Source organism: Panthera tigris, chromosome D1 (genome assembly GCF_018350195.1).
Source record: "Panthera tigris isolate Pti1 chromosome D1, P.tigris_Pti1_mat1.1, whole genome shotgun sequence".
Taxonomy (NCBI): Eukaryota; Metazoa; Chordata; class Mammalia; order Carnivora; family Felidae; genus Panthera; species Panthera tigris.
In genome coordinates, this window is record NC_056669.1 from 74,646,508 (window position 1) to 74,664,357 (window position 17,850).

The 17,850-nt window shown below is 48.5% G+C and overlaps 1 long non-coding RNA gene across 2 annotated transcripts in view; it reads left to right on the forward strand.

Annotated features, from left to right (window-relative positions):
- The window catches only part of LOC122231086, a 204,550-nt gene extending 186,926 nt beyond the window's left edge, over positions 1-17,624 (forward strand). For both annotated transcript variants that reach the window (XR_006208218.1, XR_006208217.1), the window contains exons 3-6: positions 7,452-7,553; positions 9,013-9,111; positions 17,084-17,215; positions 17,342-17,624. This is a non-coding gene — a long non-coding RNA (uncharacterized LOC122231086). The remainder of the gene's footprint in view (positions 1-7,451; positions 7,554-9,012; positions 9,112-17,083; positions 17,216-17,341) is intronic.
- Positions 17,625-17,850: the final 226 nt, after the last annotated feature.

Genomic DNA, 17,850 nt, shown 5'->3' on the forward strand with positions numbered 1-17,850 from the left:
AGATAAAAATTGGGCAAAATATTTTAACGGACTCTTGACCCAAGAAGATGTACGAATGGTGAATAAGCACATAAAAAGACACTCAATATCACTGGTAATCAGGGAAATGCAAAATAAAACCCTAACGAGATGCCTCCACACAGCCACCGGAATACTTAAACACAAAAGTGTGATGGATACCAAGTGTTGGCAAGGCTCTGAAGCAACTGGAACTTTCTTATGTTTGCGAGTGGACGTGTGAAATGATGCTACTACTCTGCAAAATAGTTCAGCAGCTCTTGGAAAGTCAAACGTCTATTTACCACGTGTTACGGTTTGAACTGTAGCCCCCCCACAGAAGATATGTGGAAGTCCTAACCCCTGGTACCTATGAACTTGACCTTATTTGGAAATAGGGTCTGTGCAGATGTGGTCGAATTAAGACGAGGTCATTTGGGTGGCCCTAACCCAGTGTGACCAATGTCCTTAATATAAGAAGAGGGAAATTTAGCCACAGACACACAGGAGAGAGTGCTGTGTCATGACACAGACGAAGAGGTGAGATGGCCCAGGAAACAGAGCCTGAGCTGGAAGACGAGGCTGCCGGAAGCTGGAAGATGGAAGAAAGACTCCCCGAGAGGGTTCTGAGGCAGGGCCCTGCCGACACCTTGATTTTGGATTTCCAACCTACAGCTCTGTGCGCAACAGATTTCTGTTGTTTTAAGCCCCCCAGTTGGTGGTACTTTGTATGGCAGTCCTAGAAAACTGTATACACTTGTGACCCAGAACGTCCCTGCCTAGGCACTTAACCAAGAGAAGTGAAAATACTGAGTTACACAAAAGACTTCTTTACTTACATACGAGCACAGCAGCTTTATTCGTAATAGCCCCAAATTAGAAACAATCCAAATAGCCAGTAAATAATGGATATGCAAATTGTGTTATAGCCACACAATAGAGCACTAGCCACAAATTAAAAGGAATAAACTGCCAATACGTGTGCCAACATGAATGAATCTCAAAAATATGTTGAATGATAGAAGCCAAACAAAAAGACCGCATAGCGAATAATTCCATCCATGTGAAATGCTAGAAAAGACAAATTTAATCCTTAACGACTGAAAGCAGAAGGTGGAGCTTTTGGGGCGATGGAAACGTCTACATCTTGAGTGGGGTGGCAGTTACACCGTCACATTTAAAAAACCCATGATGGGGCGCCTGGGTGGCGCAGTCGGTTAAGCGTCCGACTTCAGCCAGGTCACGATCTCATGGTCTGTGAGTTCGAGCCCCGCGTCGGGCTCTGGGCTGATGGCTCGGAGCCTGGAGCCTGTTTCCGATTCTGTGTCTCCCTCTCTCTCTGCCCCTCCCCCGTTCATGCTCTGTCTCTCTCTGTCCCAAAAATAAATAAAAAACGTTGAAAAAAAAATTTTTTTTTTTAAATTTAAAAAATAAATAAATAACCCATGAAACTGAACACGTAAAGTGGGTGCATTTTGTTCTACGTACGTAAGTTATTTCTCAATAAAGTCGGACTGAGTGGGAGAGCTATTTGCCCAGGGTCACACGGTTCTGATGGTCAAGAGGGAACATGAGTCCCGTTATCGGAGTCTTAGTTCAAGACAGCTCTTGGGAGAAAAACACCATCCCACCGGGTTTGCTGTGCGAAGCCCTTAGATGTGCTGTATAGACCCTCTTGACACGCTTGAAAAGCTTTTCCCTGGAAGGCATTCTTTACAGCTCATCGGGGAGGATGTCTTTTCTCAAGGGCCCTGTAAGAGCACAGAAATGAAGTAAGAGCTTGACTCAAGCATTTTCAACCTGCCAGGCCCCACCGGGGGAAGGGAGGCTCAGGTGCACTTCCCTGTGGGATGGAGGGATGAGTAACTCTGGGACGTGTTGCGCACAGTGGGACACATTGTGTGGCATATACACAGGACATGCTCGACTGAATACCCTTCACTGCGCACCTCAGCAGGCCACTGTGACTGCACAGGCGCCCACACAGCCGTGAACCCCCACTGAAGAGTATGGCTGAGAGGTCAAGAACCCCCTTTCACCCGATGCTTGCCGGGCCTCGGTTTCTTCATCTGTAAAGGGAGCACATGATACGACTGAAATTTCACCGAGAAATAAGTGAGACAATATCTGTGGAGCACTGAACACCTCGTGGCATAAGGTCAAAGCTCCACGTGTGGGGACCTGTTTTACCATTTTAATTGGCATTACCCTTCTGGCTTCATTTAAGAGTCTGCGGATGATCCAAAGGAGAAATGGAGGCGGGGAGACTGGCTGGTTATCCGCTCTAGGCTTCAGAGCGAAGACGGGGCAGATGGCAGCTTTGACAGATGGCATCTGTTTCTAGAAACCATTTCTGGCAAGATGAGTCGCAAAGTGTTAACAGGATATGCTTTCTTTCTGACCTAGAAGGATGAGTGTCTGGTTAGGCCAGATCCTGGAGGACCTTGAGTGCCGGGGTAAAGGCTTTGTTTTGTATTCCATGTACCGTGTTGCAGTGGTGGACCACAGAGCATCCTGGAGCAAGGAGCGACCGGGCAAAGATGAACTGAGGATATCAACAAGTCAAATGAAATTTACTGGGAAAAATACAGTCTGTGTCCCTATGATCCCAGCTCACAGAAGCCTTCATCCAGAGTCTCCACCAGGACCGGGGGTTCTGGGAGGGAATGTTTGGAGGGGTCTTGGCTGGGCAAGCACTCTTTGGGACCAGCTTCCTCCTGGGGCTGCTCTGGCCTGAGCAGGCACGGCTGAGCCACAGGATGGGTTTCTGCTGGAGCCCTGGGTCACGGCAGCCCCAATCCCAGCCCCAATCCCCACCTGCAGAGGTGCCCAAGAAGCAGGCCGAGGATTGGCAGCGAGGGATGTGTGTGCCTGCACATTTCTCTGAATCAACCGTGATGTGAGTGCAAGACCAAGCTTCCTGCAGACCCTGAACATCCTTGACTGGATGTGCTTTTGGGTTTGTGGACAGAGAATTACTGGTTTTCGTCTCCTTTTTCTCTTTCCCTCCCTTAACTTCCCCAGTACTACATGCATGCGACAACCAACAGCATCCGTGTATATGTGGTACAAAGCAGAAGCGTGGCTTCAGCCTCCATGCTTGCCCTGGATGCCCTCCCCCCTCCCCCCGCGCGGGGGTAACCGCTATTAACAGTTTGGTGCACAGCTCATGCATTTACATGCATATATGTCCATATCCAACTATAGAGCTTTGTTAGCATAAATGGAACCATCCCATACAGAGCGTTCTCCACCTTGCTTTTTCGCTTGGCAGCTTTCCACAGCAGCATATATAAATTCACTTCTTTCCTTCTGATGGAAGCAGAGTATTTCATACTTTGCACGGACTATAATTTCTCTAACTAGCTTCCTGCTGATGAGTATTTATGCCATCCCCACCTCTTTCGAGACTACAAAGCATGGGTTTTTCTTTGCAAAGCTCTGGGGAAGGCAGGAGGCCGCCCGGCACTGAGCCCTAGCTCTGCACAAGGGACCTCCTTGGTCATCATCTTTTTCTTTTTCCATGCTCTGCTTCAGGCTCCCCCTCGTCTCAGCCTCTCCTGCCCTCGGCCTTAATAACATGTGACACTTGGCACAAGAACTACAGAGCCAAGGAGGAGCTCCACTCTGTCTCTGATGCGCTGTGTTTCTTTAAGTGCTCTTGTTAATGTTCCATGATGGATGGCAGTGAAACCTGGGAAATGTACCAGCCTGGATTCTTAAAGTATCTGCTCGCGCTAACTTAATGTATTCATTTATTCAGTGTGACAGTAAAAGAGGGGAAAAAAAGTACTGTGAATGCAGAGGCGAGCTCCAAAGGGAGGTAAAGGAGGACAAGAGGGAGAACATTAACATTTATTAGATCCCTAGTGAGTGCCAGGCATTTTAGATTGTGCGCTCATGAATACTCCTCGTGTACCCAGGATGTTGCTATCGATATCCTCATTGTGCGGATGAGAAAACTGAGGCGCGGCCACTTGCCCAAAGAACTACAGACAGGCAGAGCTGGGATTCAAAAGCTAGACGTGCCTGGCATCACCTCACGCTTTTCCCATCCAACTCTGCCGCCCTGGGTGCCGCATTATTGGAAGACATCAGAGATAATGAGGCATGACAATAATAGCGAACACTTGCTGGGCGCTTACTACGTGCCAGGCACCATTCTAAGCCCACGACGTGCATGAACACATTTCTGGTCGTGGGAGGTAGTGAGCCACTCTTGTACCCATTTTACAGACAAGGAACACAGGCTGAGAGAGCTTATGTAACTTGCCCATGGTGACATAATCCTAGCTAGCAGAGCTGGGACTTGAATCTGAGCAGGTTGGCCCCAGACCCTCTGGATGACCCAACAGGACAGACCTTTAGGGGGGATTGCAAAGATCAGACGGCAGCTTCCCATTCCTCTGGGCTACTGGCTGGAAAGATTGTCCAGCTGCTCTCCTGGTTTCTAAGGAGTCAGGAGTCTGATGGGGGCTGGGGGGGGGGGGTTACCTGGAGAAGACTTCTCTGAGTAGGGGCTCGAAGGTGTCAGTGGCCCTGCTGCACCCTGGTTATCTCACATCACCGTCTCCAGCTACCTTTCTCTCCAAATAGCAAACAAATGACAGAAGGCAGAGCACAGAGGGACTGTGTGGAGGCACCAAATTTCCAGGGAAAATGGCTGCAGCAGCTGCAGAGTCGATTCTCAGGGACGAAGTCCCATCCCCCATCTCAGGAGAGAGTCTATCTTACGTGTTTTCATGGAGCTTTGCACTGTACTGGACTCTGCAGCTCAGCATTGATCTCACAGAGGGACCCGAAAATGCAAAGTGCTGGAGACGGGAGGCAGCTTGGTTCATTTGGGGAACAGAAAGAAGGCTTCTGTGGTGAAGTGCTGTGAGCAAGGGAGCCAGACTGGGCTGAGACTTGCAGGCTGGGATTTCCCTCCAAGTTGGAAGGGAAGACGTCGGGGGGGCGGTTTGAGTAGGGGAGCGATTTTATTTGCTTCACGTTTTAATGTCAAGCCCCTGGCTGCTGAGGAAGTGGACAAGAGAGGAAGCAGGGTGACTTTGTCAGAGGCTCAGTGCTTCCCAATATGACTCGGGCACCGGGCAGCACCCACCGCACCTGGGAGTGTGCTTGAAACGCGGACCTTCAGGCCTCACCCCAGACCCACTGACTCGGAATCAGAGAGAAGCACTGCTCTAGAGAGAGAGCTGATGGTCTCTGGACTGAGGTGGGGACAGGGGAGAAGCTAAGAAGTGATCAGATTCAGGCTGTATTTTTTTTTTTAATTTTTTTTTTCAATGTTTTTTATTTATTTTTGGGACAGAGAGAGACAGAGCATGAACGGGGGAGGGGCAGAGAGAGAGGGAGACACAGAATCGGAAACAGGCTCCAGGCTCCGAGCCATCAGCCCAGAGCCTGACGCGGGGCTCGAACTCACGGACCGTGAGATCGTGACCTGGCTGAAGTCGGACGCTTAACCGACTGCGCCACCCAGGCGCCCCAGATTCAGGCTGTATTTTAAAGGTAGGGCGGACAGTGTTTGCTAATGATTTGGGTGTGGGGTGTCTGGCAGACAGAGGAATTACTGGCTGTCACCTAGGCTTTCAGCCTGAGCAACTGGATGAATGGAGGTGCCATTTACTCAAGATGGAGAATGCCAGGGAGGGAAGGCCCGTGGCGGGGAGGGGGACACCTGAGTTGTGTCTTGACTGTGATACATCTGAGACACCCTCTAGACACCCAAGTGGTGCTGTTAGCTCTCCAGATCCAGAGCTGAGGGGAGAGGTCAGGGCTGGGGATATAAATCTGACTGTAAGAAATCCATGGGGAATTCTCACAAGTATGAGTAGAATAGAGTAAGGCCAAGGACTGAACCTAGACTTTCAATATTTAGAGTCAGAAAAAGGGGGAGAGCCTAGGGCAGATTAGGAGAGCCACCATCATGGCCACTCCTTTTTAAGGACATAACTTACGGCAGGTGCATAAGTATGTTGTTAGCTTGTTTGTACGTCTCCACTGAGCAGGTAGAACTTGTTTTACACATCGAATATGCAAAAAGGTACAAAAACAAGTGTGAGGTTCAGAGAGGGTAGGTATGGAGCTGAGGATCTGAACTCAGGTCAATTTTCAATGTCTGTGTTCTTTTGACTCTATGCCCCCATCCGGGGCTGATCTTCACGTGGATTCTATATATGAGGGAAATGCGCCTATGTCTGAATTGTTGCCCATTTCCCACCATCCTGTGCTGCCCACCCCCGTAGGCTCTCTGAACGCACTCCAGTCCTGTATCCCGAGAGGGCCAGGAACACGTGAGTTGGTGACAGCAGACAGGTTAGACCAGATGGGGAGGACCTTGCATAAAAGACGGTGCTCATGTCTCTCAACACTCAAGCAAGCTTCATCGGCTGCCCTGAGGCTCCAGGGCAGGCAGGAAGTGAGGAAGGGAAGCATGAAGAAGAGCCGGTGTTCCAAGAGGGTTAGACAAACAATAGGTCCAAACAATAAGGCCTCCCCAGGGAGAGGAGCCCAGGGTAACAGAGCAGCTTTCTGGATGCATCATTAGATCAAGGACAGAAGCACTGAGTGGTATATATTAGATCTGGGGCACAGCCGAGGACTTGGACTGGGAACATAGTCCAACATCAGGTATTATTAATAATGAAAGCTACTACTATTTACCAAGCCCTTACTGTGTGCCAGGTACTATGCTAAGGACTTTTATATGTGCTACTGACATTTAGTCCCAAACAATAGCAGCAGAGTTTTTACTCTGTTAGACATTATACATTTGTGAACTCGCTTCATTTCCGCAAGCCTATGAGGCAGATACTGTTCCATTTTACAACTTAAGATGCCTGAAGTACAGAGAAGTTGAGTAGCTTTCCCAAGGTCGCACAGCCAATAAATGGCAGAACTAGGATTTGAACCTAGGCTGTCTGACTCCAACTTTAGGCTTTTAACTGCTACTCTATAGTGAGCACTTTACACAGAGAAACTCACTTAATCATCATGACAACCACATAGGTACCATTATTATCTTCATTTTATATATGAGGAAAGTGAGTCTTAGAATGCTGTGTGATTTGTTCCAGGCCACATAGCTGGGAGGCAGGGGAGGTGGATTACGGATACCCAAGTCCAAACTTTGAACCACCAGCCATAGCACCAGAACCATGCCACCTGGCCAAAGGTGGAGTCGGCAAAGAGGATGCTTCATGCGGAGCCCTTTGAGCATGGAAGTCAAAGTCCTTGAATCCCTTACTGAGGATCAGATGGGCTCTAGCACCAATGACCCCAGCAACGTGCAGATGTGGGCTCTTATTGTCTCACAAGAGCTAATTGCACTCGTTCTTTCCAACTCTGCATTCGCTGCATTATGTTGGTTGCTTAAAATCAGCTACAGTGGGAGTGATTACACCATGGAAATCAGCAAGTGCTACAAATCAAGGATTTTTTTTTTCCAGAGAGCCGATGTACCAGAATACCACTGATTAGACTTGAGCTGACATTTACAATCAAGTGTGCTCCGTTGGGGCCAGAGGAGGGTTGTGGAGTCAGAAAACCAGGTACATCTCTCCAGTGGCCCTAGGGGAGGCAGAAATCAGTAAAAACATTCTATAAATGCATACCTAGTGTTCAAGAGTGCTCTGTTGTCATGAAATTAGGCCATGAAACTATATCAGTGACTTTTAACAGACACGCCTCTGATCCTGTGAACCTTATATAGTCCAGTGGGTAAGATGGATTAAAAAAAAGGAGAAATGAAGAAATGTAAGCATACATTTTCAAGTTGTGTCATCGTGAAGGAAATAGAGGAGAATCTAGTTGGATAAGGAGGTAAGGAAGGCGACTGTAAGGGGTTGGACTTTAAACCAGAGATCTCTGGGATGAAAAGAAGCCAGCAAGACCCAGGAGACAGAGGAATGCATGTGAAGTTCAGGTGCTGGGAAGAAACTTGGCAAATGTTGGAGGCCAGCTCAGGTGCAGTGGGTGGTGGGCGAGGGAGAAAAAGAGCACAAGATATGGCTAGATGGTGTCCTGTGCACCATGGGAAAGGGTGTGGTGCAGTGGGAAGCTATCAGAGAAGGGTTTTGGGTGGGAGTTAGGTCAGGTTGGCGACATGTTTCGGTTTCTCGTAATGAAAGAATGCCTTTGGTGTGGGTATGGAAAGTAGACTGGCGGGAGGGTGTCGGAGCAGAAGGAGGGAGATCTCTTAAGAGGATATGGTAGGGATTCAGGCAAGAGGCGATGGCAGCCTGGACTAGATGGGGACACATTTGAGATGTATTTCAGGAGGCAGAATCATTAGAACAAGCTGATGGACTGATATGGCCTTTAAGGCGAGAGAGAGGGTAGAAACAAGGATGTGTCCCTGGTCTAAAGCTCAGTTTCCTTAAGACACTGAAGACAAGAGGCCTGAACCAGACTCCCTGAGACCAAATCAAGACCACCCACTAGCCCAGTGGCTAGTGACTCAAGTGACTCAACCCCCAAGGGCCTCCGTTTCCCCATCAATAAGATAGAGTTCTTCCTTCACAGGGTTGTTGTGAGGTTTCAATGAGTTATTTTGGATAACGTGCTTGATATAATACATGAATACAGCGAGAACTATGTGAAAAAAAGAATTATTGTCATTATTATTAGTCTATTGATAGTTTTTCTGTCTGCCATCAAGAGATTGAGTCTTGCAAGGCAAACAAGTCTTGTTTGGAAAGAAAATGTTCTGGAGTGAGTACCGCAGGCGTCCCTCTTTCCCTGTGTTTGTGTTCCCTTCCCCTGCGTGAGTTTGGCAGGAGAAGCTGTTCAAAATAAACACAGGTCCAGTGCCCCAGAAAATATCAGGTTAGGCAGCACAGCAAAGGCCAGACACACACCCCTGTTGGACAGGACAGGAGCAAACAGGCTTGCTTTATGCTGACCTCGCCAGCTCGCTGCGTCCCAGGGGCTGCCCAGCAGGGTGGGCCACTTTGGCAGGTGGGGCCATCATCTGCAACTCATCACCTGTGTTGTCTGGTCCCTCTGCAGGTGTGGCATGGAGTGAGTCACCACGGTCATTCACCACTTCCTGGCCTGGACATTGTGATTCACAGGCTCTTGAACCTGATATCCAGGCAGCAACAAGAGGTGGGGTCTGGAAGAAAGCAAGTGGGCAGTGGGCGACAGTACAACTAGGCTATGTCAGGAGTAATTGGAGGTCTGCAGGGCCCTGGGGAGGAGAGAAAGGCAAGCACGTGGGGGAGGGACGGCAGATCCTAACCGAAGCCGGAGATTCCCAGCTACCTCCAGCCTCAGATGCCTCGACTCAGGGTTTCTCAGCCTCCTGGTTCCATGTCCCAGCAGCCTGGAAGATTTGGACAGGGCATGTTACAAAAGCGATCAGTAACTCTGCTTGCTTTCTAAATGTAAAATGACAATATTGAATATAATTTCTAAACCGTATATGTCTGCTACACGGTTCTGATATGAGTGTGAAGGGGCGTGGCCCCAGTAGAGAATGGAGAGTTGCCTTCTGATTATGGTGGTGGTAATAATAGCCATTTTCTGTGCAAATCTCTAATAACTGAGGGAAAACGGAGCTTTTACGCAGTATCAGTCTTTTCTTTTAAAATTGTAAAATGTACGTAAGGGGTGCTTGGGTGGCTCAGCCAGTTACACCTCCAGCTTTTGATTTTGGCTCAGGTCAAGCTCTCACGGTAACGTGGGTTCGAGCCCTGCATCGAGCTCCATGCTGACAGGGAGGAGCCTGCTTGGGATTCTCTCTCTCTCCCTCTCTCCTGCTATCTCTCTCCCTTGCCCTCAGAAACAAATAAATAGAACTTTAAAAAGATAAGTTAACCCGTCACCACCATCCATCTCCAAAACTTTTTATCTTCCCAAACTAACACCGGACCCATTAACCAATAAACTTCCTACTCCCCCACCCCCACTCCTAGCCCCTGGCAATCACCATTCTACTTTCTGCCTCTGTTGATCTGACTATTCAAGATACTTCGTAGAGGTGGAATTATACCATATTTGTTCTTGTCTGCCTGTTTCATTTAGCACAGTGTCTTCAAGGTTCATCCACATTGTAGTGTGGTGTCAGAACTGCATTCCTTTTTAAGGCTGAATAATATCCCACAGTATAGCCCATGGATATACCACATTTTATGTATCCCTTCACCCACTGATGAACCCTTGGGTTACTTCCACTCTGGGGCTGTTGTTGCAGTGTAGGTCTTGAGGCTAGGTTTGATGACATGATTCGAAGTCAAAACAGCCTATAAAGTAAGAGGCGTGAGTATCTTTTGTTTGTGCAGTGTTTTTAACTTGTCCGAAGGCTTTTGAAACTAAGGTGTGGCAGAATAGGAGTTTGAAGGCCAGGTGGGCCTGGGTTGTGATCCTGGCTTTGTCCCTTACCAGTTGTATGACTCGGCACAAGGTCCTTAGATGTGCTGTGTCTCCGCGTCCTTATGTGCCAAGCAGTGAGGCGATTATGCCTGGGATGGACAGTTATTGTGACAGTAAATAAGAGAGCAAGTGTGAAAATGTTGAGCAGAGGTCCGCCACTTGTATTTAATAGATGCCATTGTTAATTTCATGTTATTTCATTTCATCCGTCCGATTCAAATGAGAATTTGTGGTTAGATAGGGTGTGTGACATTTGTCTCATATAATGGGTAAGGACACAAAAACAGTTGATTAATGGCAAAGGTCAGATTGGAACCCTGTTCTCCTGTTTGTCACGTGAGGGATGATCACGGAGCAAAGCACATTTAATTACATGTCAAACCCCGATCGATTGCCAGGGCTGCCTGGAATGTAGTTGAAGAGTTTTGTGCTTGGTTAGCAATGTCTGCCACAGGTATGGGAATGAGGACTGGGCCACGGCAGCCGCATACATGTCTCCTACCTCTGGCCTCGATGATAGTTTCTGGCATTTTAAAAATCATTATTTTTTAAACTTCTGAAGGGAAGGAACCTCTGCTGTGTATTTTTAAAAAAACATGTTCATTGCAAAGATAATAGAAAAAAAAAATGATTGCATAGATGTTAGATTTCTAGTTTGCCTACCATCAAAGACCAGAAGGTTGTTGTCCAAAGCGATTAAGAGCAATATTATGATTGGCAGCTGATCCCACGCCAGAAGGGTACTTGCTGTTGTCAGAGTCCCTCTGGATTTCAGAGTAAAGAGGCAGCCTTCCCAAGGAGGCCTCTTTTCCCACCCACACTTCAAGGATGGCCCCAGGAGCCAGGCAGTGGGATGGTCTGATAGAAACTGATTGGTAAGATCCATTGTTGCACGTAGGATCAGACAGATCCCTGTGTCCTCAGGGAAAGAGTGGCGATTATCCTTCCACCTGCCTTTCAACCTTTCAGACCCCAAGTGAGCCTCATGGCCCCTGTCTGTCCTTCCTGCTAACCACCATGTGCCAAGTAGCTGCAGGGATGTTGTGTGACCCTGTGCAGTTGGCACCCCAGAGGCACCGGTCAGTCCTGCCCTTGAGCCTCCTTTCCATGTAGTCACGTTCTGGTGATGACGCTGTACCATTGGCTCAGGGATTCCCTTTGTGGCACAAGGGTTCCGTACAGCAGCACCTCCCTGCATCAGCCATGCCTGAGACACTCACACCCGAAGTCCAGTGGCAAGCGGACTATGCATTTTGGACCTTCCCTAGCCTGGTGTGCCCTCCTCTGGCTGCATTACTGCCTGATTTCGTGTACGTGTAACCCGATGCCAGCCGGAGCCCTCTCCATTCACAGGGCCAGACACCATTAGCTTGAACTCCACCTTCCATACCCAGAGGAAAACCAAAGGTCTCCTCAATTTCAGTCAGTTCCTGACTGGGGTCCTGGTAAAAGAGCCATTGGCACAGTCGCCTCACGTCACACGCTGTTGCCTCCTTAGTTGAATGGTCGTCTTCCCACATGCCCGTGTTGATTCTGCATCATATTTCCGGGTTGGGAACCCCGTCCCTTTCACACCAAGCCTACGAAAGCATATGAAAAATTTCCTGGTGAGACAAAGAAGGGGTACGTAGTTCAGAAATGTGTTAGTTTCATATTGAATAATGGGCACTGTGTGTGATAAATAAAAATGACAAAAGCTGACGTTTATGGGGTGCTGATCATCATAGGAGGCACCGTGTGAGTACTGTATATACATGACCTGATTTGATGGTCTCCATCACCCTATGGATTAGACATATTGTTATGCCTACTTTACAAATAAAACGGAGGCTTAGAAGGGATAAGAAACTTGTTCAAGATTACACAGCCTGGAAGTAGCAGGGCTGAGGAGTCAGACTCAGGCAGTCTGGTTCTAAGCCTGTCACCCCAACTGCTCCCCTGGTCTCCAACCTCCCACTCTGACTGGCTTGGATTTTTCACTGTCTGCTTTACCACACAGCTCTCTAGCCTCACACCAGCCCCATAACAGATTCTCTTTTCTTCCCATTCTCAGTCCTCAGCCGCATCTCCTTCCTTCCAGCTGAGCATGAAGACTACTGTACTTTCTCCTTGTGTTATTGAGAACAATTCTAGGCTCCCCAGCCCTTTGTTCCCAGCCTCCTCTTCTATGTCAGATTCCATCAACGTTCTCGGCAGAAGAGAAGGCTTTGTGTGTAATCGCATCCACACACCTTTGAGGTTAGGGGCGTGGACTCATAATACGCACGTTTTCTGCTACGAGGCAGGGATGACAAGTGTGTGGCATGTGGCTACCACTCCCCGCTCCCATACCCGTGGCAGACATCACAAATTAATGACAGCACGCCTTCCTGTGGAGCTTGGACGCAGCTTCGGTACCCACGGCACAGAGCCCCAGCAAGCCATCGCCAGCTGATCTGGCCAGTTGCATAAAATGAAACCTGCTTCCTTCCCTCCCATCTGGCAAAGCCATGACTGTACAGAAATGAGACCAGGCTGCCCTTCAAAGGGAAAGGCAAAACCCAACTTTAGTCATTAGAAGAGACTGGACTTGAACGATGGGCCTTCTACTGGCCCTCAACTCCTTTCTCTGGCCTCTCTCTTCAGCCTAGTCTGTTTTAGTTGAAGGCTCTTTTGGGTGAGAGAAGAAAGTTGACTCCTTGTCACATGGGCGCACGTCTCACAGCTGGGTAGGTGCCAAGGATTTCCTGTAACAGTATGGGGGCAGCTATGAGGACTCCAAACTGAAGCCAAACCAGATTCGCCAGTTTCCTAGCACTGCCTGAGTCTCCCTGTTGCTATCTCAGAGTCTGTAGTGGTCATGTTACATGTCCGATCCTGGTCATGACTGGTCTGCAAGACATAAATGAGGAGCTTGTGAGTCCAGCCTTAATTTAGAGCCATTTAGAGAAGCATCCCTCCCCCGCCCCCACCACCACAAGTCAATGTGGTGGTGACAGGGTTAACCAGAGAAGTGAGTCTCCCAGAGGAGAGTGAGTCTGTCATCCTTAGATGTGGTAAGCTTTAAAAAAGGGTGAATTATAGAACTCTGAATCTCATTAGAAACTGAGAGCCAGACAGCATTCAATTCTTGAGCTTTAGTTTGCCTGTGTTTGAACCAGTACATCCCAAGAACTTCAAGATGCCAGGAAGCTCTTGCCATGGAAGAGAATGTTGGCCTCCACCTGCCCAAAGAAGGAGGAATTGATGAACATTTATTGAGCACCTACTGTGTGCCTGCAACGTACAAGACATATTTATATCCATTCCCACGTTCAAACTTCAGAACAGTTAAATGGGGGATAGATTATCCCTCCCTCACACAAGAAACACCTAGAACTCAGAGAAGTTAAGGAACTTGCTGAAGCCACATAGCTTGTGAGTAGCAGAAATGGAATTCAGATCCTTGTGAATGCATCGCTGAGGCTTGAAAGCGAAAGAGCTTATCACCTGTATTTCCTGTGGGGGCTCGTCGGGGAGAGGCAGTCCCAGGCGTGAGAGGCTGAGCTGAAGGACTGAGCAAAGAGAAAGCCATTGTGGAGACCAGCACCAAGAGAACAACAATGAGCACTTAACCCCAAGAAAACCAGAGGCATGCTTGCATCCACTCCAGGGACAGCAGCTCCTACCTTGTGGCTCTTGGAGCTCCCTGGGCTGCAGACGACCAGCTGGGGTCCTCTTTCTCTTCAGCTCACCATTACCCAGGAGTCCCTTTGGGCCTCTGGAGCAGATGCTGTTTTCAAGGCTGGGAAGGAAGTGGGGCAGGATCTAGGGGGTGGCTTCCTGACACCCCTGCTCATGGCTGACGAGCCAAGAAGAAGCTTGGGGCTTGTTCATTCTAAGGAACTGGCCCTTTTGTAAAATGAAGATATATTAATATTTACCTGGAAAACTTGTCACTCATATTAAAATCAATATATGTAAAAGACTTAAGAGATTACCGATACCCCATTGCCCTTACTGTTATTATCTCTTGATTTCTGATTCATTAAGATATAGATTTGAGGATAAATCTATCTCAAACATCTCACCATCAAAAGTATTTATCATCCCCTCTGGGAAGAGCAGAAAGGCATGACAAAATCAATTTAACAATGAAACATTTGGCAGAGTGTTCTCATCACTGTTCTTATAAAGAGCTTTTTTAATCAACCAAAGTATAGTATGTGAATGTATTTATGATCAATTATGGGCATAATTGAAGATTACGTCATCCCATGATTATGAATTGCAACGTAATTTCAAAGAATGAAATAGCAGCAGCAGCAGCATCACCATTATCCCATCATCACTATGACAGTCTTCCATCTACGGAATTGGACCCTCCACATGCCTACAAATGAGGTACCGTCAGCCTCCTTGTGCAAATAAAATAAAACTGGGTCTTCTTTCTGCAAAGCTACGTAACCGTATAGCTTCAAATGGCAAAGTCTCAGGGCTAGAATTTGAACTTTGTTCTCTCTGATTCTAAAAGCATGCGCTTTCCCCACTGTAGAGCTGGCTTCCAGTATCTCATGTCTTTTTTCACTGGCCCCACCAGCCAGTGAGACCAGCCCCACTGACTCAGGTGGTCTGGATTGGGGCCCAACACATACAGCGGAAGCCGGGTGCCCTTCCATCAGCATCTGGGATAGTGTAGAAAGGCCACCTTAAGCCTTTGCAAAAACCGATGGTCACCCTGATGCCATCACAGGGCACAGCCCCTACCTGGCTAGGTGTTTGTCACAGTGCCTCCTCCAGCAGCCTGTAAGCAGTAGAAGATAGCCACCACTGAGCATGGCTGTCATCAAGGGAGGTGACAGCTCGCACGTGGGAGGCTGGAGCCTAGGAAGTTTGCTTTTCCCCTGTAGCTGGCAGCCTTCCAGGTAGCTGGTAGAACTTGGGGTGTCCTGATGCAGGCATAGAGCTGAGATGCTGCCTCCCTCCCAGTCTTTGCCTCCACCTCCCTATGCTTCTTTGAGTTCCTAGACTATGCTGTGCTCTTTTCTAGCTCAGGACCTCCACACATGCGGGCCTGGAAGGCTCTTCTTGCTCACTACACACAGCTACCTCCATATCCACCTTTATACAGCTTAATGAGGCTCTACCCTGGCCTCTCAAATTAGAATCAACAAGGAAGTTAAATAATTAATTAATTAATTTTCAAAAAGATGACATTCAGGCCTCACCTTAGACCAACTGAATCAGAATTTCTGGGAGTGAGTCCCTGTCTCCAGGTTATTTTTATATGCAGCCAGTGTTGAAAACTGATGATTCTAGCTATTTCCACTTGATTCAAATGTCACTTCCTCCAGAAACCCTTCCCCAGTCTAGCTCCCACCCCACCACAGGGCCCCCATCTTCAGACTAGAAGAAGCCGGTCAGTCTCCCAAGAAGCTGTTAGCTCTTGGGCAGAGTGACCCAATCCGCCATGTTTACTGCCTGGGCCTCACAGCCAGTGCCATGTATGCACCTAGGAAGGACGTGTTCTGATTGGCTGGCTGATGGAAGGAGACCAAACAGACATTCTGAAATTCTACCATTATTCACTGATACTTATTCACAGGATACTTGCCAGATCCCGTGCTGGGCCCTGGGGATTTAAGGCTCAGTACAACATGGCCCTTGATCTTGAGATGCTCAAAGTCAGACAGGGAAGACAGACGTGTGAACAAATAGTTATGATATGACATCTGACTAGAGGCACAGATGGAAGGTTGACAATGTCTTCAAGCCTGAGGACCCCAGTTGGGACACCTGTGGGTATGCCCTGAGGGCACCCGGAGGTGGGGAAAGAGCGTGAAAATGAGGCGGCAGCTCAATTGGTGAGTTGTAGGATCCAGGACTGGGGCTGGGGAGCTGGGGGAGCTGGGGGGAGCTGGGGGAGGAATTTGCTGGGTGCTTGTTAAGAGCTTGTTGAGCGAATTGATGAATAAATGATTGAATGAGGCCGATCAGTGCCTAGTCTCAGGAACCGGGGAACTCACCGGGCAAATATCAATGTGTGTTTTTTAGATTTCTTTGCCATGAGATTAGTTAAAAGAACACAGTTTGTAAAACAGTGACCCACGGGCTTCAGGCCTGGAGCAGTGTCATGGTTAAAAGAACATTTCAGAGGCCAAAAGGAACTTGAACAAAACTCAAGTCCTTTATTTGTATTTCCCAAACACAGTGAAAGAGACTGAAAATCCACTGTGATGCGTCTCAGGGTGTCTGTTGGCTTATTTTTCGGCACTCCCATCCACTGCCCTTACCCCTCTCAGTGCCCCTGGAGCCCATCTTAGCCAAAACCTCCCCAGTTCCCCCAGCCCAGACCCCCAGGCCCACCGAGCGTCTCCTCTCTCCCTGTCCTCCTGCATCCAAGAGGACACCTCTGGGGAGGAGAGAGGACAGAGGCAGGAGGGAATCTGAGCAGGCAGAGCAGGAAAGGAAACACTTTAAAATGTACCAAAGAGAACTTTTTTTTGATCAAATATAAGTAAGGTCTGCCCTTCCCATGTGAAATGCTATTCCATCAACTGCCTCAAAAAGCAACCTTGGGTTCTACAGCCCAGTGATTTGAAGTGTGTCTGCAACTCTCATACCCAGTAGTGGGGTATGAGACAGGGAAGACAGAGAGTACGGTATGCACTCTGGGAATGAGTGGGTATGCTCTCATACCGTTTCAGTCTAGGGTGAGATCCCCCTCTTTCTGTCCCTCCTCATTTAGGCCTTTCACTGAGCCCTGCTTCCAGGCTGAGTTGAGGAAGGGGACACTGAGCCACCTTGCCCGGGTGTCCAAGCTGTGGCTGCCCAGAATTCAGGCTCTTTCCTGTCAACTCATCTGCTCGCAGAATCAGAGGTGAGACCACTGGCTCCCTGCCTCCCTCCGCTGGGGTATTAAATAGGATTCTGGGGAGGCAGGACATTTGCAATGGAGAAGAGCATCCCGATTCGTTCTTATCAAGTGATTTCATCTATGCTTCAGGCCTATGGGAGACAGTTAGGAAAACTGGGGATTTCCTCTACTCTCCATCTTCTTGCGGGGCCAGCACAATGAAGGACGAGCAGATGGACAAGTGGGCAAATGGAGAGATGGACAAGTGACCACTGCACATGGCAATCAGAGAGGCAGACAGCTCCAGCTGATGCAGGAGAACAGCAGCACAGAGAGGTGCAGCCGGCAGCTAAAGATGTATTGAACTGCCTCTTGGTGTCCGAGCTGTACCGGGCCATTCCATATGAAAGGCCATTGAACGGCACAAGACATCTGCAAGGTGGGCTCCAGAGCGCTGCCCGTGTCCCACAGGCTCCAGACATGTCAGAGCCTACGTGCACGGCCATCTCCTTGGTTCTCCTCAGCTCCATTTCACCTGGCTTGCCTATTCCTAAGCCCTCAGTGACCTTTCTCATCTCTTTCTCTCTTCTTCACTTATTCATTTGAAACAGCTCTACCACTTGTTGGCTGTATAGCCTTGGACAAATTACTTATCCTCT